Source organism: Oryzias melastigma, linkage group LG8, assembly GCF_002922805.2.
Source record: "Oryzias melastigma strain HK-1 linkage group LG8, ASM292280v2, whole genome shotgun sequence".
NCBI lineage: Eukaryota > Metazoa > Chordata > Actinopteri > Beloniformes > Adrianichthyidae > Oryzias > Oryzias melastigma.
In genome coordinates this window covers 14,252,253-14,270,817 of record NC_050519.1, presented here as the reverse complement: position 1 = coordinate 14,270,817, position 18,565 = coordinate 14,252,253, and the positions used below count along the sequence as shown (strand labels likewise).

Sequence of the window (18,565 nt, the reverse complement as noted above, 5' to 3'; positions counted from 1 at the left end):
TCAGCCCTCTGCTCTGAAGTCTTTATTCAGGTCAGAAGTGAAGAGGAAGCAGATCTTCACGCTCACATGCGTATGAGCATCACGGCTACAAAATTAGCTGATAATTTCTTACAAATACTTGTCTTACGGTCAAAGGTGACCTTTTAAAACCAGGCAAGGTCAAACTGATGAATGCTGCATTTATTTAACACATTTTGCTTTAACGCCTGGAGCGATCCACAATCCCATTCACTTCCTATCACTGGCGCCAACCTGTAACCACCAGAAGCTATGTGGCGTTCAGTGTTTGGCCCAAGGACACTCCGACAGATAAGCCAATCAGAGGTTGACTTCTCTACCTCTGCACCACAGCTAAATGTTTCATCGTGTACATGTTATTAATGAATTCGAAGCACTTTAATTGCTAAACCTTTAATAAGATCATTGTAACAGTAGTTTTAATTACGCATAAAATGAAACCCAACAATCCACTGCAATTCTTCAATCATGCTTTTTAATTGGAGTCATGGGGTCAAACGGAGGTCAACTCAAAAATGGCATCATTGCTTTGACGCGCAAACAAGCTAATTCAGCTAATTATTGTGCCAAACTAAAGCTAATTTTTTTAATAGCAGTATTTCTAATTGGATTTTTAAGCCTCGTTGATTTTAAACTTGTCTAAACTGTTCATGTCAAGAAGAAGTTCAGCCTTTAGAAGACAGGTTTGTTTTTTCTTTTGGTTTGGGGTGCGGAGCTGTCAAACGAGACGCGGCTCTGAATGACGTGATTGTGGGTGTTTGTCACTAAAAAGAAAAGCGCATGATAGCACTTTTGTTCGTTTGTGCTGTTGCATGTAAACATGAGGAAATGATTGTTTCAAGTACTGTCACTTTCTGTCTCTTACATTCTTTTCTATTAAATTCTTTAGCAAGATTCTAATGTTTCTGCTGATCTGATCACATTTACGTCACTTATCCAAAAGAAAAATACAAGTTTTTTACAACTTTCCAAGGACACAGTGATGATCTCACCTGGGATTCGAACCCCCTGCCTGGCAGATTAGCAGACAGCTGCTCAGCCCACTGAGCTGCAGCACCCCCCTCCACATGCTCAGCTTATCAAATCTTGTTTCATTTTCCGCCGCTCCTTTGTGGTCACTGATCCTATATTTGGTCAGGATCTGTCTTTGTGCTTTACTTCTGACAGAGTGGACATCCACATCCTATTTTGAGCTTTGCGTGGCAGTGACGTCTGCAAAGTATTTTTGTGTGCATCCGATTTTTTTTCTGCTTTAACTCGTTTCTGTTCACCTCTTTGTGCCCCCCTCCACCGCCTGAGGTCCTTTTACACTTCTCTGTGAGCTCATCTCCTCCTTTATCTGCTGTGTTGCCTCTCCCTCCCACCCTCCATATACAGTCAGTTATCTCCCAGGGAATGTCCCTCATAATCTGCAGTTTTCCTTACACTCGTTCCTCCAGGCAGGGTGAGTCAGGTGTGACCACATTTCTGCTTCCAAGCAGGTCCTGGGTTAAACATCAAACACAGAACTGCAGTTATTACACCCTGACCTCGTCCTGCATATATTGCTTTTTTTTCTCTCAGTCTGGCTCAGCATCAGTCACTGACGTGTTCCAGTTTTATATGTGAGTTTGTTTTACCTCACTCTGAATTTATTTCAACCAAATTCATAATGAATGAACATCATAATGCCAGAGGAATGGTCTTTAAATGCTGCCAAATAAATATACAAACAACACCTGTCAAAGTCAAGGCCCGGGGGCCGGATCCGGCCCTCCAGATCAATGCATTCTATTGTTATTAATGCTGCGATGTTATCTTGCGCTTATTTTTAACTTGGAAAATTTTGACAAAATATATTTTTATGGAGAGTAAAATATTGAAATTTATTTATGGTTTGAGTTGATATATTCTGGAATAATATTCCTGCCTTTTTATCATTCATAATTATGTTAAAAAGTTACAGTTTTAATGTTTTTAAAATTGGCATTATGCTAGCTTTTGGGCTATTTTGGCTTTTTTTTGTCCATTTTGGAGTTTAGCTAATAGCCGTTTTTGCTAATTTAGGCTTTTTTCACGTTTTTTAAACTGTTTTGAAATTAGCTAATATTTTAGCTACATGCAAGCTGTTTTGGCTAATTTAGGCTTTTTTCTGTTATTTAGGTTGTTTAAATAGTATTTCAGCTTTATGCCAGCAGTTTTGGCTAATTTTAGCTTTTTTTTAGTTTTTTAGACTATTTTGAACCTTAGCTATTTTTTTTAGCTACATGCTAGCTGTTTTGGCTTACCTAAGTTTTTTTGTTTTAGTTTTTTAGGCTATTGTGGTATTTAGCTCATATTTTAGCTGGCTATTAGCTTTAATGTTTTAAGCTATGGGCTTCATAGATTTCAGCTATCAGCTTCAGTGTTTTTAGCTATCAATTTCAGCATCTTCAGCTATCAGTACTATCATCTTCAGCGGCCAAATTCAGCTTACAGCATTCACAGTAGCATTAGCACAGGTAATGCTGTATATCTAGTTTGTATAATTATGATAAAAAGTTACAGTTTTAAAGTTTTAAAAAAGAGTTTAAGAGTGTTCAATAAAGGTTTATCTTGTTCGGCCTGCGACCTAAGGTGAGTTTTAGATTTTGGCCCCTGTGTGATTGAGTTTGCATGACACCCCTGCATCACAAAATACCACTAAGTGTTGCTACACTGACTTCAGTACAACTTTCTCTGATTTTTTCTTCTTTTTTCCACAATTCTAAAGCAGGTTAGTCTGCTCCAGTCAACGTTTTAGTACTCCTGCATGTCTCTTGAAAGCTTGGATCAATAAGAGCCAACTGGGTAATAGAATTAAGGTCTAATGGAAAGTACAAACTAGCTTTCAATTAACTAAATCCCTGCAAGAGGATTTAAGGTATGTTTGGAGTGAACTGTGAAATGAGACGCTTAAAGAAAGATGGGCACGATGGTGAATAGATTTCTTCTGTGACTGATGAAGGCGGCTCAGATTAGCAATACTGCTCTTGCATACCAAGAAAAAGGACATGTAACAGGTCACTGAGCCCGGTTTAATGATCCATAGTGTCTGATGAGGATATAGTGGTAAAAGTGGCGTTCGGGTGTGTATGTAATCATTTCTTTTTAGACACCAGGAGAAAGGAGATCAAGGTTATCCCTTTAATTTTATATTAAAGTATGAATAGATTTTGGGCGCATTATAAAAAACCTGACACATGGTCACTCCACATTCCCTTTGAAGATGTGTGGACTTGTGAGTTTGACGAACGGCTATGAGGTTGAACTTCAGCCCTCCTTCTGAAAAAAAGAAAATCTTTGCTTCATAAACCAGCAGAAATATTATTTGCTGATCAAATAAAAATTCAAAGCAAATTCAAAGCTGCAAGCGGCTACCCGCTCTCAACCTCGCAGTTTCTTTTCCACTGGCTGAGCGGCTTTTGCCTCTGCCAGCCTGGTCAGAGCGACAAGTGACAAATTCATGACATTTTTGGTTTTATCTCCATAGCAACCACTTTATTTTTTTAGTCAGATGGGGGTACCGAACAGGTTAAAGTAACTTTCAGACGACTCTGCAAAAATACATTTTTGGATTTCCTTACCAACAGAGGTTTTTTGTCAATCACACCCACATTATTACTATGTTCACATCATATGTCATATTGTTTTGTTCAGCTTGAGCCAACGATTCATGTGGTTAAATCCAATATGAACAGCCCTGTTCCCAAGGTCATACGTAGGAGTAACTTTGGTTGGGTTTGCTGACCCCAAATTTGAGATCGCTCAAACAAGAGTGTTCTTCTGCAAACATTTTTCACAATTTGCTGTAGATCCTGTGGCCATACCATAATAATTTCAATGCTTATTTAAATACCCCTCCAAAACATGAGTGTAATTCACTATTAACTTTCACTCATTACAAGGTGCATGCAAATTCTGGTGAGTATTTGAGAATGTGGCAAGGGCGAATTTTTTCGCTCAAACTTGCACTGAGAAAGAATTGAGAAAACAATATGGTAATGGTCTGTTGCTACGCGATACTAGCGCATGTCTATGGAGCCAAATTAGGGTCATAAAGATTTGAAACCTGATTTAAACAACTTGCAAAAAAATCAAGCTGAAATATTGATGTTAATCATTTTTATTTTCATAGCTCAATTTAGTTTTGTTGCGTCCTGCTGCTACTGCTGGACCGTTTTCCATCCCGTCCTCACCTGTGCCTTTATAAGCACCTGGTGGCTACTTAAGACAGAGGGAGCCTCAGGGAGCAGGGCAGCAGGCTGTGTAGCATTTGGCATTAAACTTTGAGCTATGTTGGTATGTTTTGTTCTTTTCTTCTTTAGTCGTTTTGCACTGCTGTGTTTTGTTGTTTTAGTTTGGGGTTGGACCTTGGTAGTCTTGATTTGCGGGCTTTGTTTATTTGTTTTCTTTATGTAGATTTCGTTAAGTAGCCATTAGCAGGGAGTTGCTGACTCTGATGGTTGACATGTCTGGGTCAGCAGTCTCCCTGACTTATTTTATGTTTGGTTCCAATCCCTTTTGGTTTATCTTTTTGTTGGAACCATCCCACTAATAATTTGATTTTTGTTCTCTCATTTCCTTTATTGAATAAACTGTGTTCCTTTTATTCTCATTGGTGTCCAGTTTCTGTAATTGTCCCCTTTTGTATTTTCTCCTCTAGACCCGAGTCAGGTTTACCGTAGGGGACGTAATAAGATTTATAAAACACTTAGAGTGATAATTCGGGTCGTGCAAAAACCACAATTACTCATTTCTCCTCCATGGTCAATTTACAAATGGTTGGTGCTTCCGTGAATTAAAAAGGATGCTACCCATAATTCAACTCCCTGATTGGTCAAAGTTCAAGAGGGGTCACTTTCAATAGAGCCTGAAAACAGACTTGAAACATGTGTAGCGCCATGTGAACACTAAAGTTTTGATGTCCGAACACACGTTTAAGCACCTTTACATAGACTTTTCATTGGAAGTGGTCACTTGAACGCACCTGGATGAGGCCGATGTGATTGTAGCTAACAGTCCACACTGAGCTGAGCTTGGAAAAAAGCACCTTTTCATAAGTATTTACTTGACTAAATAGTTTTCCTAAAAGGTTAGTTCCTCTAACCAATCCATCCGTCTTCTCAATTCAGTTCGGGAACTCTCTGGCTGAGCGGTTGGTTAGTCTCCTCACTACAAAGGTCTACACACTTGCTTCTAACCTAATGATCCTATTGATCTACGAGACGGCCAACTGGGCCCGAGCTCACATCACTTTTAAGACTCTCAAGATGTTAATGACCCAGTAAGTGGTTAAATACTTGACACCTGCATCAGTGAGTCAGAACTGAGAAAGCCTCTCGGATGGCAAAGGAGGAAAAAGAAGCTTCTTAACTTAGTATGTGAGCGTGCATTTTAATTTTGGAATAAAAAGTGTAGCTTCAATACACTAATAGCTAACCCAACTAAAATAAATAAAGCTGTCATTGCATGGTAGATAAGGGAGGCTGTGGCAATGCTCGGGGACTGATTAGCCATACACGACAATTCAAAAATATAATAATTTTGCTATCCAATTGCACCTTTTTTGCTATTTATCTCTTTCCTGCTATCCTCCAGTCCTGCTACCATCAATAATATTTACTCCACACCCCCTGCTTTGTGAGTAATTTGCTCCTCTTGCCAACACAAACACTTTGTTCTGCACTCTAAAGCTTTTTTTTTCTTCCTTTAGGGCCTGATTTACTAAGTTCCAAAATAAAATATGCAATGCCTTATGTCTCTATAATTTTTGCCATTGGCGTTCCAAAGTCTTTATTTTTCTGTCGCCTTGTACTGTATCTTCTATAAAACAATGACTGCAGCCGTTTGTGTGCAGAGTTGAACTGGATCTGGCTTCACTGGCATCATGATCTACTCGGAAAAAAATTCACTTTATAGATTTTCACATGTGTGATCTGGATGGTAAATCAGTGCAGTCAAATAAATGTGTAATATTACAACAAATGGAAGTAAGGTAGATTGACGGCATGGATCAATAAACAATAGCTCACCTCATCACTGTGTTTGATCCAAATAATAAGGGCTGAGGAAACAGTTTGATCTGTTTACTTGTACTGTATTTTTCTGGAGCCCAGAAGACTGAAAATCATGGGATGCCCCCTCAGAGATGAAAGGATGAAGCGCCGACTTGACAGCTGAGACAAATCTTTTATGTTCCAGGCAATTGATAGATCGGCTTCTTCCTTTTCTTCTGCACTCAGGCGCCTTCAAAAGCTGCACACACAAAAGCAAAGACTAACAGGTGTCCCTGTCTTTTTTATTTATTTAATTTTCTCTTAAAAAAAAGATCTTTAACATAAAAACACCAAAATCTAGACAGGCACGCTGGGATTTAGCCTATCTGTACCCAGCAGCCTCGGCGGGACACAACTGGCATTTCTGGATAAACACTCATCTAAAGTGACAGACCAGATTCAAAGAATATTTCACAGGAATTTTGAAGATATGAATCATTTTAGTGAGCGTTCTTTTTAAGTAAAAGTCACAAAACATGCAGCTATTTCTACAAAACATGATGGAGGTTTCATTACTTGCTTAAAAATCGTTTTCCTCTCTCTAAACAAAACAAAAAGCTCCGACTTACTGAAACAAATTTTTCTCAAATCCTTTTTTTTTTTATTCCAAGGACAAGAATGAGTTCTCAAACAGTGTGAGTCATGACGCTGCGTCTCTATTGGCTGGCTTTGTTGCTTTGTGACATGAAGCGATCTGATGTGATGGGATGTGCCGTGGCACTCGTTGACATGATGTTTCACGATGCCAAGCAATTCAGCTCACATTGTTTTTCTCACACAACAGACATGAAATTAAACCCTCCCCTCATTTAAAGAATGGACAAAATCAGCTGTGGAGCACCATATGAGTTCTCCAAAGTTTGTCCCACAAAAAGTTGGAGTCAAACTATCTAAACACAATTTAAAAAAGCAAGTTTATCAATTTTAATAGCATAAAACAACTTGTTTCTTTGTTCCACCTGCTTCTTACCTAATCCAAACCTTTTAGTTGTTCATAAGTGCCCACCCAGACAAAGCACACAGTCAGCAAATATCCACCCCGCGCTCCCGAAACCTTAATTATTCACAACTTATGAATAACGCACTCACCTCAAACTGGCAAGTGGGGATATTTTTGCGCACGGTCCACTGAATTAGTTATAGCCTGACAATGGCAAAACATTCAATTTTTATGATTTGTACCTCTTTTATTTTGCATTCAAGTAAGCATTTTGCCGTCGATAAAGGTTGAAAAAAAATAATAAAAAGTTGCCTGTTAGCTTCAAGTTTATGAGCAGCTCTTTTGCTTTTGCTGGCTTGAGAAATAAAAGGGGAAAAGATGAAGTTGGGATAGTAGTCAATGCATTCGACTGCTCTCCCAGTGTGACAAAGCCTTGGACTTGTGTCAGAAATCTGTTGAAATCTGTTTCTCAGTGGAAAACAAAGAGCCATCAGGCGGCCGCAGCACTGATGTGTAATCAGCACAGCTCAAGGCAAGAAAATAAGGATGTAACAATGCCCTCTTAATGAAAATGACAGTCTCATGGACACATGGAGAATTGTGATTTTGGATATGATTGCTGAGGGAAGGGTTGGAGACTCGATGAGAAAGTTAGACTCCACTCTGACTTTTTATTTATGAGTGTAACAGACACAATTGTTTGATTGTGGTTCATGGTGCTGTCCATGGTGCTGAAAAAAAGGAGTCCAGCCAGAAGGGTTTGAACAAGGCGGGTGTGCGCATGTGCCCCCCAGAACTTCCAAATGAATATTGCCTCCCATGACTTGGCATGAACCAGCCCTCCATCCTCTCCTCCAGACCCTCCTCTGTAGCACCAGCATGGCTACCTGTCCCCCCCTCCCGCAGACTCCACTGCAGCCAGAGCACTCTTTCATGGGGAGGCGCTCACGCATGACTGTCTCCCGCTGCGATGGTGCGCTCGCTTGTCCGATCTTATGAAGACATGAAACGCTCAACCTGATTATCTGCTGCTGCGCGCGCGGATGGGGGCATGCGCCTGTGCGCGCCACGACTTAATGCCACATTAATTTGGTGCCTCGAATGATTATCATTATTATTATTTTAATCAATTTGTTTTAAACATCTTTAAATCCACGAGAGTCCAGCACCTTTACGCCCCCGGAGGCTTACATGCGTTTACACCCGTTTAAATGGCATTTGCTGCAGTTTATTTCATTAGAGGGGGGTTTGCTGGCGCAACAAGAACACTTTCCATGTGGAGAGAAAATAAAGGAATGCCAGCCCTCCTTCTTTCTCTCATTTTCCCCCCGTCTCTCCAACACTCACTTTGGCTGAGATTTCACGCGCTAAATGAGATTTTGACTGACCAAAAAAGTAGGATTCTGATCCGGATCTGAATTCTTGACACTTCAAAGCAAGAAAAGAGGGATTTTTTTCTTTCGTTTTAAATTTTTTTAAAGCTTCAGATTTCCTAAAGAGATGTCCGGCTGATCCATTTTTGGCTGCATGCGGAGCCGGGCTTCACAGATGCGCCGCCTTATTCCACAGAGAGGTGTAGTCTGGGCGCGTGATGGAGTGAAGACGATCCTCACGTGGAAATTGTTTTGTTAAAGCCTGCAGGGAATTATTGGTTTGCTTGTTTTTTGTAAAGATACCCCGCGTTTTTTAATGGATAAAGCGTCTGGAAACATCAAGTTGCGCACCGATGAAGCTGCCGACAAAAATCTGAGAAGATGTGAGCATGCATGCCAACATTTCCTGGGACCTGAGAGAGCGTCGTCGGTGCGTTAGAGGATGCTGGGTCTGATGGGTTATTTTTTCCTCCCAAATTCCTCTGCGCAGCGGCTCCGTATGTACTGTTTCCACACTCCTCTCCGAATAAAAGTTGACGCGTGAGAGATGCGCAAGATTTGTGGGGCTTTGAGGCTCCGTCTTTGCGCGCTGGAGATGTGAATCCAGCAAGTGCGCACCAGCAGAGGCTTCCATCGAATCGCAAAGCCCCCCCGCCCGTGTTCTGTTGCTCTGTCTGGGGAGGAACTTGGCTTTTCACCGCAGCACCACTAAAACGATTTTGTTTATTTGTTTTTGGTTTTTTTTTTTTGGCTTCGCCCCCCTCATCGAAATGCCTCCATGAGCGCAGATTCCGTAAATGCCATTTGGATACTGATTCTCCATGGTGTTGGGGGGCCAAGTGCGTGAAGGGAGGATAAACGGCGGCTGTTTCGTTCTGTAAATCGTGGACACACCTTTTTTGATGCCAGTCAAGGTGAGTTTCCCCCTTTTTTGTCATGTGGGGTTTTTGTCAGAGAAAAAGTATTTCTCCTCTAGACCTGTAGCCTCCTACATATAGAAAAGTGACTTAATTTAATTTATATGTTGAGTATTTTACAAAAGTCAGAAATTATATTTTGTATTTGATTTTCTGAATTAAATAAGAGAGTTACCTTTTATGGACAGATTATGTGAGGAAATTTCAAAATTATGCAATTAATTAGCTACCATTCATACTATTTAAAGTTTAAAATGTTTATATTTGATGGTAAAGACAGTTGGGATGCGACAGGAAACCATGCTGCAGGCCTCACAGTTGACCCTTCTTTATCAAAGACAGGATACAATCAGCATCTTTCTCTGAACATGCTTTTATACACTTTTCTAGGTGAGGAATTCGTCATCCATGCATGCACACTGCCATTTTTTTGCAGCCTATCTTGCACAAAAGGTGACATTTGTCATATATTTGAGGACTCAAAGTGTTTGATGCTCCAATCTTTGCCTGCACTTATTGTAAGAGACTCTATAAAGCTGCCATCTTAAAGTCTGCAGCATAAAATAATTGAATTTCACAAACACACATTCGTCAACACACACATTTGTGCAGCTTCAGGCTAACTCAAACCCCAAGTGATGTAAACTAAAGTTTTATTTCTGCGTTGTTTTTAACACAGAAAACTCATGATAACAAACACAAGTGCAGACCAACACTTATATGGAAAGTGAACATTTTCCCCGAATTCATCCCAAATGAAGAATCACGCCGTCTCTGGGAATGCAGCTGGTTCTGGCAAATTGCAGATAAAGCTGAGGCCACTGTAGTCTGCAGACCGAATTTCAGCTCAAAATCCAGTGAAAGGCTTTTGAAGGTAATAAACAGCCAACTCTGGGAAAATGACTTACCGTACTGTTAAACTGGAAGGAAAGTGTTGTTGTGTGACTAATCTCTGTAAAGATCAGTTTTATGGAGGCATCAGGGCTACTGGAAGGGTGCAGTCTGGCTGCAGTGTTTTTTGGTTTGAGGATTTGACAAGCAAAGACGATGAAACGACGGGATGAATTCTGGCATTACGATTCACCAGTGTGTTTTGAGCGTTAACTAGAGGGGCACAAAGCAGGAGTTTGCATGCATATTAGACCAAAAAAAAGAGAAAATGACAAGGTGGAATTGTGAAAGTTAAAATGTGTGACACAGAGGGAAAATATGAGGAGAACGAATAAGAAGTTGGAGCAGGAGTTTGGTGGAGGAGATAGAGGAAAGGAGACGACACCGAAGATGAAAATGGCAAAGAGCTGCATGCAGAAGATGACAGCCAGCCGGATGCGGTGAATGCTGGTATTATTAGGTTAGGTGAAACGATCGGTTCATGCTTGACAATTGTGCAGAGAGGCCAGCCACATACTGCGCCTTAAAAGCCTCCCGTGAAGGCCAGAACAAGTGACGAAGGGGAGGGGGGGGAGAGGAGACTTGGTTGCAGTTGCTGTCGATATTCTATCAAGAAGAACAAAGGAATGCGATGGGTGGAGGTGAACACCAGCAAAGATGACGGATAAGACAAAAAGGGGAGAAAATTGATGACGGATCGGATTTCTTATTTTTTATTTGACTCATCGGAAAGTTCTTTCTTGCTCGAAACTTTTCCTTTTATTTTTTTCTCCCTGCAGAAGAATTAAACTCAAAAAAAATGAAGCACAAATACCAGGTAGCAGCAGCATCCAGGGAGCTTTAACCAGTCAGCTTAAGGACTTCAGGGCCACCTATCTCTTTCATTGTGAGTCTCTTCCTCTGGAGAAATGACTCACTGGTAACGCCACTGGAAGGCAAGGCTTAGCGCTCACCCACCGCCTCTGCCTTTGTATCATTCAGAACATGATCACAGCCACACGCACGTGCATCGAATCAGATTTGAGTGCACATCAGTGAAAAAAAAATGCTTGCTAAGATCCACATGGATCAATACAGCTGCACACACAATAAAAGAAGGCGGAGCCTCCCGATGACAGCTTTGAGTCAGTCTCAATTAAAAATGAAGAGTTTGTATGAAGTAAAGAAATTAAATTGAGCTGCTGGGTCATTAAAAACTATTCACCCGTTTAATCAGACCTGACTTATACTGTTCACTTATTATGTTGGGCATTTTTATTCATTTTATGAGTTGTTTTTAATGAAACAACTCATCAGCATTTTCCTTCCAGGTTTGTTCCACGTTTTAACCAGCTGTTTTCACATCTGTAGCAGTGGCAGCCGTCCACATCCCCATTTCTAACATTAAATCCCACCTGCTGCATTTAGGAGCAATTCAGATTGTTTCTGCTTTTTATTTTGAAAATCCAGCATTTTTTTCTCACATGAATGACTTCCTCTGCTCTATTTTTTTAAAGCACTTCTCAAATCTTTTTTTTTTTGCTTCAAAAAAAGTACTTTTCAGAGTGAAGGGGAAACTCCAGGTTGCCTAAAGTACTGAAAGATGTTAAAACTACGTAATTATACAGTAAGGTTGTGCCACTGGACCATGCTTTATGGGGTGGGTTGGTAAGGGTGGTTACATTTTTGAGAAAAGTATAATTTAGCTGCATGTCACTACATTTTTCAATTATTAGAGCCACTGAGCCTGGAAAAGTCTCCACAGTGTGAAGGATTTCTTCACAGCTGAGCTACAGGATAACACCAGTGCAGTAAAGATTTAGGCTTAAATGGAAAAAAACCTGGTGATTCTGGTTATTCATGTGCTTAATTTACACATACTTTTGTTTATTTTTCCTCTGCACGCTGACTTACTTAAAAAATCACTAAAGAAACAGATTAAATATCATTTAGATCAAAAGGATTAATCGGTTCTGATGACTAGCGTTGTGTAAATGCTATTATTGTTTAAAAATTAGTTTTTCAGAATAAGTCAGAATAAATCCATGTTTTTCCTTCATTTTTCAATGTTGAGTTAGAAATTCAAGCGGTTATGATGCTCGTGTGGAGCAAAGATCCAGGCCGCATGTGAAAGCAGACGTGAGCTGCACATTTTCATTGAGAAACAGAAGTTATTGTGTAACAAAACGTCTCACTTGTAGATTAAACCACGCTGCACAGCATGTAAAGGATTTATAGCCATACATCCTGTCAAGCTTTATGACAAGTCTTTTAGCTGTGCTGCCAGATACAGGATTTTAGATCATTTTTTATGTTGGGTTTTAATACAGATCATGCTGTATATAAAACACAGAAGAATATTAAAGATAAAAGCTGTTTATTGGTGTTCAGGTGTACGAGAAATGACTTCACTGTTATGACACACTTTTTTGTTCCTGAATAATATTTCTGTGATTTAACTTTTATGTTTTATTTTCAAATTATATTTTCTAAGCTTTCAATTTTTTTTTTTTTTTTTGGTCAAACAACAGTGTATGATGTCTACACAATGGTACACAAGGCTTGGTTAAACTGTTTGGAAGTTAACGTGAATATGCTAATGTGGCTAGCATGGCTAATATGTAGCGCTGTCTGATTGTGTTTTATTTTTACATGTTACTCACATAGTTGGGAGTTATCATAGTCCAAATAACATTTGTTTTAGTGGTGTGAGTGTGTTTTAACATGTTGCAAACAAGTTTGGGAGTTACAAGTACGGTGAATACGCTAATGTGGCTAACATGTAGTGATTTCGTACTGTTTCTTTGACATGTTGCTCACAAGGTTGTGAGTTAGCGATATAACATTATTTTTTGCTTTATCTGTTTTTTACCAACAAGGTTAGGAGTTAGCATAGTCACAGTAATGCTTGTTTTGGAGGTAATAGTCTGATTTTTAATGTGTTGCAAACACGATTTTTAGTTACAGCTGTAGTGAATGCTAATGTAGCTAACGTGTTGTGTTGTCAGACTATTTTTTTGCATGTTGCTCCCAAGGTTGGGAGTTAGTGAAGTAACACTAGCCTAATTTTTGTTTTAGCTGTTTCAGTCTGTGTTTTACATGTTACTAACAATGTTGGGAGTTAGCATAGTCACAGTAACGCTTGTTTTAGCGGTAACAGTCAGTTTTTTTGTGTTGCAAACAAAGCTGTTAGTATCATGAATATGCTAATGTGGCTAACGTGTAGTGTTGTTGGACTGTATTTAGTTTTTTTACGTGTTACTGACAAAGTTGGGAGTTAGCGTAGTCATAATAATGTTTATTTTAGTGCTATTATTCTGTTTTTTACATGTTACTCACAAGGTTGGAAGTTACAGATATGTAATGTGGCTAACATGTAGCATGTCACAAGCAAGTTACAGAATTACTGTGAACACAGTAAACAAAGTCTGACTAACTGATGGGCTTTTTTCTGACTCTTGTCTTGCTTAAACGGCCTTTTAGTTTGGTGTGCCTTGTATACAACACAAGTTAGAAAATAGAGTTTTTATTGATGGTGCGTCTTATAATCGGTGGTCCTTACAGTGCAGAATAAACAATATTTGGATAACTTGTGTATTACTTACTTGAAGTATGATCATATTTTCCAGAAATGATTATCTCTAAAGCCTTCCTTTTGTCTTCTGTGGGTCTTGAACATCTTGTTCCTGCACTTTCGAGCGAGTAATTGTCAAAACTGATGACAAATAAAACAACAGCATGCTGTAAGCTTGAAAACCTGTTCTAGAAGTCGTCCCTGTTGCTCACACAGCCTCCTCCTCTCTTTGACACAATCCCGTGTTATACCTCCTCTGTTTTGTAACCTGTCTGGGTTGACACCAGCATAGGCCATCTGAGGCCCTCTACCATCACTAAGTCACTTTGACGGACACCACATCCCTCCATTCAACCCACCCCGCTCACTGCTCAGTGATGTGAACAAACATTGACCCCCGCCTCCAGGATTTGTGACCTTTTGGGAGTCTGTAGCACTCATGTCTTGTGATATTTTTCATGGTTGATTGCTGTATTTATGGATCATAAAGCACTTGGAAACCATGTGGTACATGTTCCATCAAGGTCTTATTATTAGAAGTGTTTCTAGTACTCAAGTAAGAAAGACTTTTTATGTTTTATTTAAAAATAAATTAATCTATGATGTTTTGCTCCTGAAATTGTTACATATGATTGAGAATGACTCATTTAAAAGGACAATAAAAGCTAAATATCTTAATTATTGGCAATAAGAGACACAAATTTAGTAAAACACTAAGATGTTAAGTTTGTTATCAATTCTTTAATTTAATTCAAATGTCTAAAATTATCTCATTTTTTTCTTTAGATGATTTAAATGAAGCTTTTACAAACAACCAAACATAAAAAAGTAATAATAAAGCAAATTACTGCATTTTATCTTAATCTTCCTTGACTCCCATAAAGCTGCCAGGACAAACATCAAGCCTCTTCAATCTGACTATTAAAGCAGCAGCAGCTTTCAGGAAGCACTTTAGAGACCAGGGACACATTTGATGTAAGTTTTCTCTGAAAATTTTCTGTCTCATTCCGTTGCTCTACATTTCTCCTCTTTCAGTCATAGTCTGGAGTTTTCTGTATTTTCATATTTCTCTTGTGCTTACAGTTCATGTTTGACCTGTGAAGTCTGAGGAAGTCTTCCTCGTTGGCTTCGGTAGAGCATTGTGGACAGTGTTTATTTCTTCCCGTTATCTTGTCACAACTGATTTTGGTTCATTATAACAGCTAATTCTCATTAGTCTTTATCTCCTTCAGGGCTGAGTCACCTTTTTTTTTATTTAGTTCATTGCCACCTCCACGCTTTGATGAATTTGTGTTTATTACTCTCTTGTTTCATTTCAGTGACTTAATATCCAGCGTTTATTTTCTCTGTAATCCGACATCAATAATGTTTTTTTTTAATTTATTCCATCTGTTCATTCTTTATCCATGATGCCTCAGATATTATTTCTTCTCAAGGTTTGTTTTAAAAGATCTTTGTTTTTTAATTGAGGCAGTATTGACATAAGAATTATCTCAGGGTAAATGTTTCAGTAGAAGACAGTTATTTATTTTTGATTAGCAGGGAGACAATGGAGCTAATTATCAACAATTGATTCGAGTAGAACTAGATTAAACAAAAAAGAACAAAAACTCCGAACTGACTATTAAAAAACTAATTTGCAGCATGATCTGTAGGGCCGGGCTGTGCAGTGGTATAGAGGTTAACATTTTAGTCCCTGGTTCGAATCCCAGCTGGGACGTTTCTGTTTGGAGTTTACATTTCTCCATGTGCTCCATCTTCCTCTCACAGTCAAAAATATGTTACTTCATGATTCTAAATTGTCCCTAGCTATGCATGTGACTTGTGATCTTTCCAGGGTGTACCCCACCTTTGCTTAACAGTAGCTGGGATAGGCTCCAGCAACCTTGTTGCCCAAAAAAAGGGATTCAGCAGGTTTAGAAATGGATGGATTCATCTGCAGGGAAAGTTAATGTTATTTTTATCAGCAGACTGAAGAAAAATATTGAAATTAGAGAATATGACATCGAAAGTTTGACTATTGGCATTTATTTAGCCAAACAAAACAAATGTAGCATTTTACTGTCAGCTATTATAGCAAAAAGTTCATAAAACTCTTTAGAAACCACAAAATATTTTATTTAAAAAAAACCCTAATGAGCATAGTCAAAGCAAATTAATTCAAAAGTTATCAATTTTTGACATTGGTTTTCCTCTTATATTATATTCTCTTTATACACTATACAGTTGAAGCCTTTTTATAGAAAAATCTTACTTGCTTTAATCTTTATTTATTTATACGATGTCTTGTATAAATTCAAAATGCTGAGCCTATGAGGTGTATATTTTTTGCAGCCTTATATGTTTGGAAGAGCATCCAAAAGCCAAAAGTTCCATTTAGAAGCATTATTTTGAAGAAAACCCCGTCTTTGACTCTTTTATGCAATTCAATTTCTTTATAAAAACTTTTTCGAGAAGCTCTGCTCTTCTCATTCCTCTTCTTGTCTTTTTTACCTGTGTGTTTAATCATATTGCACCGACTGTCAAACTCAAGTGAAATGAGATTGCTGTTCACCTTTGCAGGAGTAATCACATTTTTGCCACCGTGATTGAAAACGGTAATATGAACGTGGCACTTTAATCACCAGCATCCGTTTCATCACAACAAATTATTTAGTCACCATTTGCCATCATTACAGATGCTGCCATTGACTCATATGCCCTAGCAGGAACTGTCACAGCGTAAGGTCTCTCCTCCAGTCACACAATACAAACTTTACTATTTACTTAATATTACAACCACGGTTGTATCCTTTTTTTTACTCATATTTATTCAAGTTGAATTTATTTTTTTCTCTCAAAATGGCAGAGATGGAATTCAGACCAACCATATTTTCTGCACGATAGGGTGCCCCATCAATGAATGGTCTATTTTCAAAGTTAGGTCATATAAGGTACATTAGCGAGACAAAAATCAGAGATTAACCCGTCAGTCAGTATGACTTTAAAAACTGCATTCACAGTAACTCCAAAACTTAGCTATGTTAAGACTGTTAGCCGCATTAGCTGCCCTGTTAGCCCTGTTAGCAAATTCACAATACCTGTAACTTCCAAGATGTTAGCTGTGTTAGCCACGTTAGCGTTATCATATTATTACTTGACTTTGTTTGTAACACAAAAAAGACTGATACCATAAAGGCAGCTGTTATTGTGACAATACTAACTCAGAACTTTGTTAGTAACATCTTGAAGAAAAAAACAGTCCAACACCGCTACACATTAGCTGTGTTAGCCACGTTAGCGTTATCATAATAACTCTTAACTTTGTTTTTAACACGTAAAAAAAATGACTGATACTACAAAAGTATTCCTTTTTGTGACTATGCTAACTCGCACATTTGTTAGTTACACCTAAAAAAAAAAATAAAACAGTCCAACACTGCTACACAATAGATGTGTTATTCACAAAAGCACTCAACCAAACATAGATATCCACGTGTTTCTTAAAATTGCTTTGACATCAGTTAACACAACCACAATTAACTTACATATAAGGCACACTGCTGTTTTTTTTGACAAAAAAAGTAGTCTTTTAAGTGCGCCTTATAGTGCAGAAAATACTGTAGCTCACACTCTGGGATGTTCCGTCTGGTGAACATTTCCCTTCAGTCAGTCAGAGAAAGCTGCTTTATGTTTACATTGATGGGAAAATTTCAGCCTCATATTTTCAATTGCTGCTCATATTTTTGTTTCTTTATGTTGTGTAAAAGATTTTTTTATTGCACTCCCCTTCTAAATGATACAGAGAGCACAACCAGCCTTCACACAAACACACACATTCACATGCACACATGTAGGAATACCAACATCAACACATGCACGATACTGAGAGCTGCAGGGCTGTAAATGTCAGTCCTCACTCTGTCTATTTGTTGATGGATTTGATTGATTGTCGGCTTTGTGTGTGTGAGTGTGTGTCCGTGTGCTTGGATTGTGGCTGCCTAAGAAAAGGGGCGGAGACATTCAAGGACACAATGATCCATTTGAGATGCTGGCCTTTGTGTTGACCCACACCTCTCAAAAAATGAACACTTAATAGTAATTACTGTGCCCATCTATGCATTTATGTTTGTGGTAATATGTAGATGCACTCAGAAGGCAATTTTACTATGAAATAAATATATAGTTTAACTCCTCTTGTGAGGGTGCTGCTTCAAAATTCAGACCCCAGGCTCCACCAGCGGAGAACAGGAAGTTTGTGGAAAAAACAGAAGGCAGACTTCTGAGAAAACCTGAAGAGAAATCTGTCTTTTGGTGCATAAAGATGCAATGAAGGCATTGAATGGGTGCAAACAATGCAGGAGGACATATCTACATGTGAGTCATTAATCAAAAGATGCTCCATGACATGTAAACAAGAATAGCAATAAAATGTCCTACAAAAAGCTCTCGTGGAGGCACTAATCAGAATATCTTGGAAAAAGGTCAATCACATTGCAATGCATGTAAAGTCAGCCACTGGCAACAAATAGTCTGGAGCAGCAAGAATTAGGGACGGCTTGTTACACATCACCTTTGATTAAAAGGATTTGGAAAAAAAGTGTAAAATTTTATTACTAAGCGCAGTAAAACAGAGTGCTTGTGTATTTGGGAGGTAGTAGAAAATAGCATTGATTAAAGTAGTTTGTAATTGTATTTTGAGATATTTTTCATAGAGTATAAAATTCAAATTTTAGCTTCAAGCTGGTAAATGTATAAAATAATATGAAGGTTTAAAACTATTTGTTTATGGGAATTATGCCGAGGTTTGTTGAAATGCCTAAATAATTCATGAGTGT

General features: G+C 38.6%; 1 protein-coding gene across 4 annotated transcripts in view; it reads left to right on the top strand.

Annotated features, from left to right (window-relative positions):
• The first annotated feature begins 7,411 nt into the window (after positions 1–7,411).
• Positions 7,412–18,565, top strand: part of cacna1ia (calcium voltage-gated channel subunit alpha1 Ia) — a 198,932-nt gene continuing 187,778 nt past the window's right edge. For 3 of the 4 annotated variants that reach the window (XM_036213306.1, XM_036213305.1, XM_036213304.1), the window contains exon 1: positions 7,412–9,301. The gene's annotated coding sequence lies outside the window, so the exon portion shown is untranslated. The remainder of the gene's footprint in view (positions 9,302–18,565) is intronic. The other variant, XM_024271543.2, reaches the window with a different exon arrangement.